Below are 14,006 nucleotides of genomic sequence, written 5' to 3' on the forward strand. Positions count from 1 at the left end.
CAGCCGGCTCCGGCGTGGCGGGTTCCCCGCTGTCGTGCGGGTGGTGGGCAGGCATCTGACTCCTCGGCCTCAGTTTGCGATTGTGCAGTGAGAGTTGATGAGCTGCGGAGAGGGGACGCGAGGATCACTTGTATACTGTGTACTTCGTGTGCTGGGAAGGAGCGTGCACGCTCGGTCATGGCGTTTGGAAACCACCTCAGTTTTCCACCTCTGTCCGGGTTTCTTTAGGAGTCCACTGAGGCCTGCAGGGTTAGAAGTATTATTCCCAGTAGGAAAGCGGGGCAACGAAGGCAGGCCCAAGGTCACTGGCGAGTAATGGGGCCAGCACCCAGAGCGGACCTGCTTTCCCTCCCTGCCTGCATCTCCCGTGCCAGGGTCTGGTTCTCACCCAGGTTGAGGAAAAGGGCTTTGGAGTCAGACTCCAGTGCGAATTTGTCTTGGACTGGCTGTGAGGTCTCAGGTAAACTACAGAATCCCTCTGGGTCTTGGTTCTGAATCTGTAAAACTGGGATGAGATATTCCTCAGGACTGGGGGGGGAGGAGTGGATTAATGAGCCTGGGCGGGGCCTCTGGAGGCCAGAGTACAGCGCCTGGTGCCCCTGCTCTCTGCCTTAATCAGGGAGGCTGGCAGTTGCTGTGACTACTCCAGCTGGTGGTATTGGGGGAGGGAGAAGCACCCCTGCGGGGCCAACCATAGACTGGGGACTGCAGGGGTGGGTTGGCTGCTGGGACATGAGCCCAGCACTGGCTGCCAGCCACCCATAGCTCTGCGATCCAGCAGCCTTCTCCAGGGCCTTGGACAGGTTCTGGGGCAGCCTCTTCCTCTTTCCAGGTAGGGACATGCAGGCCCTGAGGTGGAAGTTGTAACCCTTCCCCATCTGCAAGACTGGGCGTCTTGGGCAGGAGACTTGCTTCAGAGCAGTGTGGGGAAGGTGAGGCTTCCTGAGACCTAACTGAGAAGACAGGTGCCTGCCTGAGGTGTGGGGAGGTGGTTCTGTTTGAGCCCAGTGGTTCTTAAACTTCTGGAGCATCAGAATCACCTGAAAGACGCTAAAACACTTGCTAGACCTCTTCCCCAAGGGGTTCTGATCCAGTAGGACTGTGTGGGGTAGGAGAACTGGTGTTTCTAACAAGTTTCCAGGTAAGGCTGCTACTGCTGCTCCAGGGACCCCACATCGAGAACCACGGCTCTGTCCCTTCAGAGGACTTCTCCTCCAGGCTCCTCAGCTCATATTTCCTGATCTCCCCCTCAGCATCAGCAGGAGAAATGTGGCTGGGTTTCCAGTCCCTTCCTCCTGGTCCTTTCACTCCAATGGCTCAGAGAAGAATGACTTCTCCATCTGCCACATGGGGCAGTCAGGCAGAGTTTCTGGAGGAGGAGAACTGAACTTGCAAAGCTGCTGGAGGGGAGTTAGAGCCACAGCCCAGCCAGAGCCTCCAATGGTTGTTCAGGGACTTGGGGTCCGGCTGGGGTCCCCTCCCTCCCGCCTCAAATACACACAGCCCAGGGCTGTGGTGGGGGAGGGGGATGCAATAGCACTCACATGAGTGAAGCGCTGCCAGCCAGGGGAGGGCCTATTCTACCTGGCATGGGCCCAGGTGGCTACAGAGTCCTTCAGTTGGAGCCGGGGTTGGAGCAGGGCACAGTGGCCTCAGCAGCTGCCCTTTCTGCCTTGATTTCTCCATCTGAGGAATTTGAGTCATGTGTTTGCTGTTTCCCTGACCTTCCCAAGCTGCCAGCAGGGATAATATATGGAAATTGCTTTGACCTCCTGAGAAAAGAGGGTCTCCAGGAATAGAAAGTTCAGCCGCTAATCCTGTCCCCCCAGACTTCCCACTAATTCCTGCTTCCGATGTCAGCCTGGCAGGTTGAGTTTAGCAAAAGAAAGAACAACTTAGAGGGATGATGGTTTTTCTAATGGCCCCAGTTCTCCAAACACACCCACACACAATACACACGCACACACGGCCTGGTCACAGACCTACCCGCACGCGCAGGTTTCCCTGTCCTCACTCACACACACGCCTCCCGCGGAGCAGTCATAATTGTGGAGAATAATTAGAACTAACATTTGCACAGTGCCCTGCCATTAACAAAGCAGTCCCACCCAGCACTTTCCTTTAATCCTCACAACCACCTGAGAGGCAGGGATTATTGCTATTATTAACTGAGGCTCAGCAAGGTTAAGTGACTTGCCTAAGGTCACTCAGCTACTAAGTGACAGGCAAGGCTCCAAATGGGGTCTCCTGACTCCTAGCACTATCTTCTTCTTCCTGGCCCATGCGCCTTCATGCATTCGTGCCCATTCATTTGCTCCTTCGTTTATTCATGTGTCCATTCCCTAATTCAACAAATATTTATTGTGCATCAGTCATGGGACAGGCTCTGGGCTGCTTTGCTCTGGCTGTCCCTTTTCGCTGATCCTCACAGGGAAGCAGCAAACACATGACTCAAATTCCTCAGACGAGGAATCAAGGCAGGAAGGGCAGCTGCTGAGGCCACTCTGCCCTGCTCCTGCTCTAACCCCATCTGAAGGACTCTGCAGCTGGCTGGGCCCGTATCGGGCAGACCAGGCCCTTGCGTGGCTGGCAACAGTTTTTCGGAAGCAGGAATTAGTGAGAAGTCTGCGGGGAGGGAATTAGCGGCTGATCTTTCTATTCCTGGACACCCTCTTTCTCAGGAAGTCAAAGCACAATGAAATGCCTTTTTCATCCTCATTTTATAGTGGAAGAAATGGGGAAGACAGAGTAAGCGACAGAGAATTGAGACTGAGCCCACCGTGTGACTCTTCCAGCCCCTCCTCTCATAGGCAGGGGTTGGATCAGCAAGTGGCCTCCCAGGCCCCATGGATCAGAGCCCCCAGCTTGTCCCTGTCACCCAGACATTTCAGCTGCACAGGCCCAGAAAATCAAGGATAGGATTTTCTCCAAAATGCCATTGGCATCTCTGGGGACAGAGTCACATTTTCCTACTGCTTACACAACACGGTAGCATTTACAATAGTCACTCCATCCGTCAATATCCGTCGGAGGCAGCAAGAAATGTCCCCCCCCCATCCTGTGCTGACCCAGGCTGAGAGCAGAGGCAGGATGGAGGGAAGAGGGGATATGGCTCTCCCTACCCTTCACAGAGCCCAGGGCTGAAGGGGAGGTGGCCTCCCTTGGGGTGGGGAGGGGCAACCCCCTGGGAACTGCCTGGCACTGGCACCCATGGGCCTTGGAGTCACACAGACTTGGACTCTGATCCAGGCTTTGTACTCTAGCTGTGCAACCATGGGCAGTTCACTTACTTCTTCTCTAGAAGCCTCAGTTTTCTTATGTGCAAAATGGGTATAATGACACCTCTCTCTTGGGGTTGTCTGTGCAAACTGAGTGAGACCATGTTCTGAGCAGTAATGACTTGCAGACTGGTTGACCTGAGTAGCAATATGGTCTCGGACCCCTGTCTGGGCTGACTATCCTATCTTTTCTTGCAAGGGTAAGCCTAATTTCCAGGTGGAATTGTCTGGCATGTCCTTTGCTCTACACCCCAAACAGAGTCTAAATGAAGGCAGATTTGTTGTGTACCAACCACATCAGGACAGTGTCAGGCCTACTCAGAGACCTCTTCCCTTTACCCTGAGCAAGTGGTTCGGTTCACGCAAACCCAGGCAGCAGAGATGGGATAAGACTTCAAGGACTTGGGGCAAAGGACTATGTCACAAAGGACTATGTTATGTGATCATGGAAAGAATATAGGTTTCTGAGACTTGGATTTCTTTCTTCATTTATTTAGTAAATGTATATGTATATTGAATCAATATAATTGAGCATCTACTATGTGACAGGAATATTCTAGATGCTGGGGTTAAAACCACAAACAAGATGAGCAAAATGGCAAACTTCAGAGAAGTTAGATTCTAGTCAAGGAGACGGACAATGTTTATGCAAACAACAGTCAAAAAAAAAATCCTAGCTTTGCTGTGTTTCTTTAGGCAAACCACTTAGCCTCTCTGAGCATGAGTGTCCCTGGATGTTACATAATGATCCCTGCCTCACAGTGCTATGCTGAGAGTATTGCAAACTGGAAAGGCCTGTGCCCACATACACTACTCTGTGTGTGTAAACTTGTGCTTGCCAGCACCCGTTTTCCTTGGCTCAGTGAACGTGGCACCTGTGGGACTCCAGAATCGGTCCCAAATTCCATAAAATCCACAACTCCGCCCACCAGAAATGTGGGGAGGAAACCATATGGCTCTGATATCCTGACTTTGGGTTTGGTTTTGCCCCCAAGACAACACATCCTGAAAGTTTCTCTGTTTGGAACTTACTTCCCCAACTGTTTCTCTAATGGCTTTCATGTTAAGGAGGGCCGAGGAGGTTGGCTGAACACTGGAAATACCCTAAGCCTGGGGAGAGGTCTGGCTTGGGCGAGGGGGCTTTGGGCCTGGCCCCAGGCAGTGGAGAGGAAGCCCAAGGTGCTGCTATCATCAACAGAAGTGCTACTATCATCAACAATGGCGTCCTCCAAGTCCTTCCTTCCTGGCTCTGAGTGCGTCAAACACTCACACTCCAGTCCACTCAAAGAGCTTGACACCAGTGACTGAGCATTGGCCTCACTGTGGCTCTCAGCCCCATCACCCATCCCAGTCCAACTCTTGCTAACGCTGGCCAATCCAGCTCAGTCCAGCTCACCCACACAACCCAGACCTTCCCAAGTAACCCAGTCCACCCCACCCAATACCTCATAACCCAACCTAGTCCATCTGTGGCCACATCATCCATTGCAACTCATCCCAACCCAACCTGCCGGGCTTGGCAGTAGATGCCGTAGATGAACTATTCACCCACCGTTCCTTCCCGCTTCTAGTGTGCCTTTTTATCCCACAGAAGCTGAAAAGTCAAAAACTATACTTCTCAGACTGCCCTATAGTTAGAATACAAATATTATGTAGATTTCACCACACACCATACATTTATGCAAGGTTTGAATTCAGAAGTGAATGGAATGGGTAGAGAGGCAGGGGATGAGGCATCCCTTCAAAACAGACATATTTGTGGAAAAATTTGTAGAAACAGTCAAATGCAGAAGTATAGTAGCATGGTATACTCTGTGTCCCCATCACCCAGCATAAAAAATTATGAACATTTTTTTCAAAGTTGTGTTATCAGTCCAAAGAATTTCCTCCCCCCCCTTTTTGAGACAAAACCTGTCAATACTTTCTATGAAGTGTGCGTTTAGCTGGTGTGGACATGAGACAAGTATGTTTTTGGAGTCCACAGCTGGATTGACAGCTTCCTGATCTGGCAGATGTCTTCCGAATGGTCACAAAAGGGGTAGCTGCCTTGGTGGTCCATCCTGTAGCCTAGCTTGGGAGCTGGTCCTGAAGACATGCCCTGGAATCTGTTTCTTCAGCTCTCCAAACATTTCTGTAAACTATTAAAATACCATGAATATATTTATTCCTGTTTAAGCCATCCAGAGGGGATGTTGTCTCTGCAACTAAAAAGCTAACGCATCCCCAACCTAACCTGTCTTCAACTCATCCTAACCCTGCCCTCAAACAACCCATCCGAAAACCATTCCATCCCATCCAAGCATGTTCAGTTCAGCCTGACTCAAACAAAGTAATGTGGCCTAGCCAAACCAGCCCCAGCAATCTATACTCGACTCACCTCCATCCACCTCAGCGCACCTAAACTCGGTGGACTCTGTTCCAGCCCAGCTTGGACCAACTCTTTTCATCCAAATGAGCCATTTTATTTCCACCCCAACTTGTAGGATCCCATGCAATGCAGACCAGTCTTTCCCAGGTCCAATCCCAATTTACCAAATGAATCTCAACCTGATTCATTCCATGGGAACTGAGCGGCCCAGCCCATTTAATTCCACACATATTTACTGTGAATCTTTTGGCAGCAAAGGGAACCTGAACTTCTCTATAGATGTAAAGCAGAGTCTCCTTCCTCTTCTTCCTCTCCTCTTCCTCCTCTCTTCCCCCTTCCTTCTCCTCCTCCCCCTTCTTCTTCTTCATTTCCTTCTTTCTTTTCTGCCTCCTTCTTTCCTGTTTCTCCCCCCACCATAGACCCCGCCTCCTTGTCTGTGTCCTTTCCTTTTGCCTGCCTACTGTCCTCACAGAGTTTTCTGAGTGTTCAAGATTCCCAGGGAGAAGTCTCTCTTCTTCCCGCCTGGAGAGTGCCCCTAGAACCTCCACTGCTACAAATCTTGTCCATGGCAGTAGGCAGTATTTCTAAATGAACTCCCAAAGATGCCCTTCCCTAATCTTTGAAACTTGTGACTAGGATGAGCCATCACTCCTGTGATTACGTTATGTTCTATGTACAGTTGGCCTTGAGAGAGGGAAATTATTCTAACTCATCTGGTGGCCCCAGTGGAATCACATAAACCCTCAAAAGCAGCAAGCTTCCTCCAGCGGGTGGCAGAAGATGGAAGCCAGAGACATGCAGAAGAAGGAGAACTTAGAGATATCTGAAGTGGGAGAGGGACTTGCCACACCATAGCTGGCTTTGAAAATGGAGAGGGCCACAGTTACCATGACTCGAGACCTCAATCTACAACTACTAGGAAGTGGATTTTGCCACCAGCCTGAATGAGCTTGGGAGTGAATTCTTCCCAGAGCCTCCCCAGAAGACCTCAGCTGGCTGACACTTCAATCCTGGCAGAAGACTCAGATGAGCCCACTGGGATTTCCAGGCTACACAACTACAAGGTAATAAATAGGTGTTGCTATAAGTTGCTCAATTTGTGCTAATTTGTTGCATAACAATAGAAGATGAGTATATCTAGCATGTGTCCGCTCTCTCAGAATCATCCTGGCTCTTTTCCTAATCAGCCTGAGCAATGAATTATTGTGGAATGGGGAGAATAGAGTATTGGACATGGATTCGCCTGGCTTCCACTCCTGACTCAGTCACCTTCTAGATGTAACTTTTAGCCACGTCATGTAACCTTTCTAAGCAGAGCTCGATTCATCCATAAGATATGAAGAGAATCACTTTCCTAGTTGGTGTGCTTGGAAGATTAAATATAATGCATATCTCATGTCTGACACAGAGTAGGGGCTTAAATCTTTCTTGTATTGGTGTGGAATAGCAATTAGCAAATATAAAGTAACCAGGTCAAAGATGTTCACGTAAGCACAGCTCTTGGTTTTCCCTACCATCACTAACAGTAGGACACAGATAACCGGGAGGAAGAGCTGCTAGCAACCTGAGGCCACGCTGATGAAGGGGGTGCTCTTAGACTTTCCCATACAGGGGTCACTTATTCAGCCTGTGTCTAACTCTAGGTCCTGGATTAGTCAACTGGAAATGCCAGGAGACCAGGAAGAAGGAAGCAAGCAGTGGAAATGACCCGGTGTTAAGCAGGTAAATGGAGGCAGAGTTCTGGAAATGAAACCACCTGGTGTCCCTTTCGGGATGAGGGAGCACTTGAGCCCAGCCATGGCCTTCTTCCCTCAGGATACACAAAGCAAGCAGTACTGTGCTCACCTTCGCGGTGTCTTGCTTGTAATTAAGGAGGTTATCAGGAGCCAGAACCTTTCTTGTTCTCGCCAGGTCTAACTTTACTGGATAGCAGAGAGTGAACCATTTTTGCTCCGGGAGGATGTGCAGGCTGATGCCAAAGCCCTGCTGTGCCATGCCGCTTTCAGAGCTCTTCAGGGTTCATTGTGGTCCCTTCTTTCTTCCTAGGCCCAGAGTCTCATCCTTCACCCCTGCCGTCCCTTGGAGCTATTGGATTCGGGCGTGTCCTGCACGGTCTCCAACCTTGTCGGAAAGCCTGGGTTCCAGCCAGCGGTGTGCTGGCGCTGGTTCTCAGTCACTGGCGAGAACTGATTGTTGTAAGTGTTGTCTGTCCAACTCCACTATTCGGTGACCTCACTTGCTGCTTGGAATCAGCCGTGGTGAGGATATACCACAGAATCTGGCAAAGGCTACTGCTCAGGTGTTATACCCCCAAAGAGCTGGTGGTAGACATTTACCAGCACACTGATGCTTCCAGCCCTGGTAGCCTGGGGAGAAGGGGATTCCTGCCCTTCTCTGGGCCTCAATTTCCTCCTTAGTCAAGGCCTTAGCTACCCTCTAAAGCACCCCCCCCCCATTTTTTAAAGCTCATTAGATGCCAAGGGAAAGAGAGGAAGTACTGAAAACAAATTTTCTGCTTTCATAGTAATGCTCTAACAATAAAAATAGTGCTCAAAATAGTCACATTGAGAAAGAACTCTTTCTAAGTGTGCTAAGTACCATGTAATGAATCTCATCTAAATTCCCCTTTTTTAAACCAAACATACCTGATTCAGTCAGCTAGTAAGCTACTTGGGGTTGAACACTTCTTTCCCCCTTGACCCAAAATTTGGGTACTGCATATAAATCTGGGCTCCACCACCTTCTAAGTTACTTGGACTAAGTTACTTAATTTCTCTGTCTCCATTTCCTGACCTGTAAAATGGGCATAATAATAGCAGTTTCTACTTCTTAGGGTTATTACGAGTATTAAGTGAGAAAATCCACGGAAGATGCTCAGATCAGTGCTAGTCATACAACAAGTGCTAAATAAATGTTAAATGCTTTTATCCTTGCATCTGTGGAACCCACACAGCCCTGGTCCATGGTAGGTGCCCAATAAATGTATAGGAAAGAAGGGAGGCTAATTGATAAATAGAAACTGTGTGTTCGTAACTAAATGAATCTTTCACATTTACTTACTCAGTCTTTCCCATTTGTTTTCACTTACTTATCTCACTATGACCCTCATAGATGTTCTAGAGAGAGCAAGGGGTTTCATGCGTTTAGTCACTCAACAAACATGAATTGAACCTCCTGGTGCCAGGCCTTGGCTAGGTGCTGAAGCCATCATCATGAGCTCTGGTTTTTGCTGGTGTGAGAGCCATGGAGCCCTTGGTCTTCTGGTGGGAAAGAGGCCCCCCTCATGGGCTATGAGTTTCATGCTTGCTGGCACAACGGGTGGTGCCAGGCTGAGGGTGGAGATGCCCAACTCCCGGGCCTGCACTGTTCCAGCTGTGACCTGCCACCTGGACCCTGGGTCAGATGATCTTGTGTTGGAACCTGGGCTCTGCTATCTATGAGCCATGTCCTTTGTTCTGGAACAGGTCCCCTCATTTTTCTATGCCCTGGCTTCTTCTTAAGCAAAACAGGGGTTTTGCTTCCAAATTCAAGCCTGTGTATGTGAGGAGTAGAGGGTGACGCAGGTGTGTGGCACATTGGAACACCATCAGTGTATACTTTCCCTTCCTCTGGGCCACACTGAGGAAGAAATGGAAGCTAGCATTTGTTATGCAATATGCTGGAATTACATGAAGATTCAATTCTCACAGTGATTTGCTTAGTCAGTCCTCTGTTTTTCAAATAAACGGAGGCCCAGAGAGGTGAAGAAACTTTCCTAAGTTCCCCAAACCTTGTGTGTGGGAAGGGAGGCGGGGTGCAGGATTCAGCCCAGCCCTGCAACCAGAGGTTTGCCACTGTGTGGGGCCTCTCCCCGGGCTAGAGGAGAAGCCACTGGGGCCCTGGGACTGTGGCTGGCCCAGGCGGGCCACAGGGTGGGTGGGGGCGGGAGTGAGTGGTGCAGGCCTGGGCCGGGACATGCAGGGAGCCCTGGCTAAGAGATCGGCTAGCCCCACACAAATAAACCCAGACATGGGGGCCGGGCCTGGGGCTCACTGGGGACTGCGGCAGGGCAGGGCTGGAGTTTCACTTTTCACCCAGCTCAGATGGGGAGTGACAGGGCTGGGGGCTGCCTGACAGTTCAAAGAGGATATGTGGCTCGGAGGTCGCAGTTCAGCAGAGAAGTCATTCCCCAGCCCCCTCGGCTGGGAAAAATGTGTTCAAGCTGTTCCCCCTCCTGGAGTGCTCTCTTCTCCTACTCCCTTCCCATCCCTCTCACTGCGCTGTTGGGGACAGGGGAACTCTGGGAACCACTGGGTCTGGCTCCAGTTTTTCCTCCTCTAGGAGGTCTTCCCTGAACATTCCTGCCTCCACCAATGTCGTTATGACCTTCACTTTCATTTCACTGAGCACCTACTCTATGCAGGCTTCTTGCCAGGCCCGATGCCAGGCACAGGTGATGTGGAGATGGAGAAGCCTGCCCACTGAAAGAGCTCACTGGTTGAGTGAGGAAAACATGCAAAATCAGATAATGTTGGTACTACATGATAAGAGCTAAGACAATGGTAGCCTCTATTTATTAAGCACTTGTTATGAGCCATGGGTTTTGTATGCATTATATCATTTGATTACTATAATTCCATCTGACAGCTGAGGACACTGAGGCTTTTGGAGGGCAACCTGCCCACGTCACATGGCACGAACCCAGCCTGTCCAGTTCCAACGCTTTACTCTGTCTACCATCTGTTCCAGCCCACGGGCTCTGGAAAGCCTGGAGAACCTTGCTCGGCTTTAGGAAGGAGAGGTGGGCCAGGGACCAGGGATGCTTCCTATAGGAGATTGTTCCTGGGCTGCTCCTGGAAGGAGGAGACAACCACTAGTTCGCTTGGTGGAGAGATGGCATTTCAGATTGAGAGGAGTTTGTGCAAAGACCCAGGGAGTTGAGTGCCAGTTCTCTGAGGCTATGTTTTGTTCTGCCTGCTCTCGGGCCTTTTGCAGGCTTATCCTGTTCTCCCAGGCCTTTCCCTTTAATTCTGCTTTCTTGCCCACAGTTCGTCTTTCTCTACATGACCTCATTCTTGCCCTTGGCTTCAGCTACCATCTTTCTGCCAGTGACACAAATGTCTCTCTCTCCTCTAAACTAAGAACCATATACCCACTGCCCACACGACCTCTTCAATCCAATATCTTAAGGGGACTTGAAATGCCAACAGGCCCCAAATAGAACCTGTCTCTGTGCTTGGTGCCAACATGCATCCAGCAGTCCTTCCCCAGCCTGACACCTCTGCAGCTGAGCCCTCACCAAGGCCTGTGGATTCCATCTCCACCTCTGTGCTCATGTCTGAGCCACCCTCCCATGCCTGGACTGTAGCAGCAGCCTCCCGTCTCCCCTCTCCACTCCTGCTCGTGGTCCAAACTGTCCCCAGCAATGTTGCCAACACAATCTTGTGAAATCCCATTACACTCTTCTGCTTACATCCGTGACTTGCCATTGCTTTCAGGATGAGATTGATTCCTTCTGTGGCTCCCAGGGATCTGTGTAATGGAGGCCTGCCACTTCTCCAGGTTTACCTTTCTCTGTGGTACTCATGGAACCATCATACCAACAACACTGGCTCTTTCTAGCTATTTGAATGTTCTGGGTTTCCTCCCACCCAAGAGCCTTCAGACACACAGATTCCACTGGGAGAACGCCACTCCTGACTCCAGGTCAGATCTTGCCTCAGTCAGCACCTCCTTAGGAAAACTCCCCGACCCTCAGAGTAGGTCCCCTTGGCTGCAAGTGGCTCATTGTCCCCTGAGTTTTTCCTTTGTAGCACTTACCCATTTATAGTTTCTTTTCTTTCTTTCTTTTTTTTAATGAGTTGGAGTCTCACTGTCGCCCAGACTGGAGTGCAGTGGCACACTCCCGGCCACTGCAGCCTTGAGCTGCTGGGCTCCGGCGGTCCTTCTGCCTCAGCCTTCTAAGTAGCTGGAACTACAGGCACGCGCTACCACGCCCGGCTAATTTTTGATTTATTGTAGAGATGAGGTCTCGCCAAGTTGCCCAGGTGGGTCTCGAACCCGCGGGCTCAGGCAATCCACTCACCTCAGCCTCCCAAGGCGCGGGATTACAGGCTGAGCCACCGAACCCAGCTTATAATTTCACATTTGATTAAAAATGACAGTTTCTTCACGGGGGCAGGACCATGTATATTTGCTCACTACTATGTATATTTGCTCACTACTATCTATCCCCGGTGCCTCACATGATCAATTTTTCTTCAGTGAGGCCTCCCTTTCCTTCTTGGTGGTACTCTCTCCCCAACAGGCTATGAGCCCCTCCAGGGCAAGCCTATGCTCGGCTTCTCTGTGTCCCCCATGATGCCTGGCATGGTGCTCTGCCAGCCCAGACCCCCAACCAGCATCTGCTGGGCTGGCTCCCAGTATCTGCTCGGGTTGGTGGAGGTGGTGCAGGGTGGGGCTGGGATTGGGCAGGGAAGTGCCAAGGGGCATCTGATATTGTGTCTGTACCCTTTACACCTCAGAGATAGGGAACTCAGGCTTCACTGGCTTGCTGTGTGACCTGGGGTAAGACCCTGCCCCTCTCTGGGCTTTAAATTACTCAGGGGATTGAACCCATGACCTTGTAGCTCAGTCTGACTCCAAGAATAAACTCTCTGACCCTGGAAAGGAGGTTGGGTGTCGAGGGCCCACTTTTGGAAGCCTCTGGAGAGAGTAGAGTGTTTCTGAGGCTGCAGAAAAGGACGATTAGGGGCTTGGGGTCCAGGGGGCTCTTTTTCCTGCTCCCAATTACTCGGGGAGGTAACCACAATGAGTCTGAGACTCCACCCACTGCTCCCCCATGACTGCGAGCACTCACCTCCAGGGAGCAGCCCAGACCCCTCCAAGTCACTTTTGGACAGGAAACGATGTTTACCGTGTGTTCACAAACAGGCCATGGCAGCAGTGGATGGAGGTGAGTGCTACCAGTGACTGCCTCTCTTCTTTATCCCAGGAACTGGTTTATCATCTTATTTTACAGGGGGGTAAACTGAGACTCCAAATGGGCAGCTGTCCCCCAAGGGCCACATATCTAGGCTCTGGACGACAGAGCTGACACCAAAGCCGGCTGTCTGAGGTTGTTGCTCAGGGGAGCGGTGGTTGGTGGGCCAGGCCTGGCTGTGCCAGGAGCAGGTGCACATTTGGAGCTCTGTGCAGGGAGCCAGGAAACCTGGGTTCCAGATCCACTGGTTCCACGTTGTGACCCGGGTAAGTTACTCTGCTCCTCTGGCATGAGGTCCTCACCTGTGTGATGGGAGAAGAGGGAAGGATCAGGCTGAGATGGCACAGCAGGTGGGGACACTGATGGTAGTCTCTCTGCTCCCCAGAGCCCTGGGAGGGTGTGCTGGGCTCTGTGGGGACTTGCCTGTGATAACTCTGTGGGGCTCAGGACCAGGCCCCTTTCCTCTGTAGGTCGTTCATTCACTAGGACAGAGGCACTAGGGGAGAAGGCTGGGCGGGATCTTACCTCATCAGGACTGATCAAAATTGGTTGTTGGGGGAGGGGTTCTGAGGGGAAGAGCAGGAGGGAGGCATTCCCCACCTCTGGGGCCACCTGCATCCCTGACTCCTCAGAACTTCTTTTCAGATCCTCCAGGGCACGGCTGGCATTTGGGACAGACAATTCTTTCATGCAAGGCATTAGCATCTACGGCTGCTCACTGTGACAAAATATCCCTACACATTCCCTGATGCCTCCTGGGATGGCATGCAAACCCCTGTGAGCCATTCTGTCACTCAGAGCTCTGACTGGGGTCTGGCCCATGAAGGGGCCAGGGGCTGGTCCAAGGGAAGAACCTGGTATTCCCCACCCTCCTCACACTCACGCTGATGTCTAAGAGCCTGGGACCCTCCTTAGCACACACCACAGGCAGCCAGGACCAGGGCAAGCAGCCCCCCAAAACCTAGAAACCCACGTGGGGCTTCATTCCTCCTCTGACACTAACTTGCTGATCCGACTGAGGGGGCTCCCTTCCCTTCTCTGAGCTTCAGTTGCTCAGCCACACCTGGGGGCACAGCCACACTCGTGTTCATGCACCCTGCCCACGTGTGCACTCACACCACCCAGCTTTCCCCGAGCACACATGTGAACGGATCCGGCCTGTCCGGCGCCAGGCACCCTGTCCCACCGGTTCAGGGGAGGAGCTGAGGCTGAGAGGGGAAGGGAGGCGGGGCAGTGGCAGAATCAGGACAGCACCCAGGGCTGCGGCTTCCCAGCCTGGCTGGCTCCCTGTTCCAGGCAGCCCACTTCACACGTCAGGGGGAGGCGCACGCCCGGCACACTCTCACTGTCGCCGGGCCGTGCACTCCACGGGGCGCCCCGGGGCAAAGACACGGGCCCA

The 14,006-nt window shown here is 51.6% G+C and overlaps 1 long non-coding RNA gene across 1 annotated transcript; it reads left to right on the forward strand.

Annotated features, from left to right (window-relative positions):
* Window positions 1–6,633: 6,633 nt before the first annotated feature.
* LOC110594760 lies at window positions 6,634–8,066 on the forward strand. Its single transcript, XR_002481432.1, has 3 exons — window positions 6,634–6,710; window positions 7,290–7,368; window positions 7,693–8,066. It is a non-coding gene; the product is annotated as an uncharacterized LOC110594760 (long non-coding RNA).
* Window positions 8,067–14,006: the final 5,940 nt, after the last annotated feature.

Source organism: Carlito syrichta, unplaced genomic scaffold, assembly GCF_000164805.1.
Source record: "Carlito syrichta isolate Samal-C Ts95f unplaced genomic scaffold, Tarsius_syrichta-2.0.1 Scaffold135585, whole genome shotgun sequence".
NCBI classification, from domain to species: domain Eukaryota; kingdom Metazoa; phylum Chordata; class Mammalia; order Primates; family Tarsiidae; genus Carlito; species Carlito syrichta.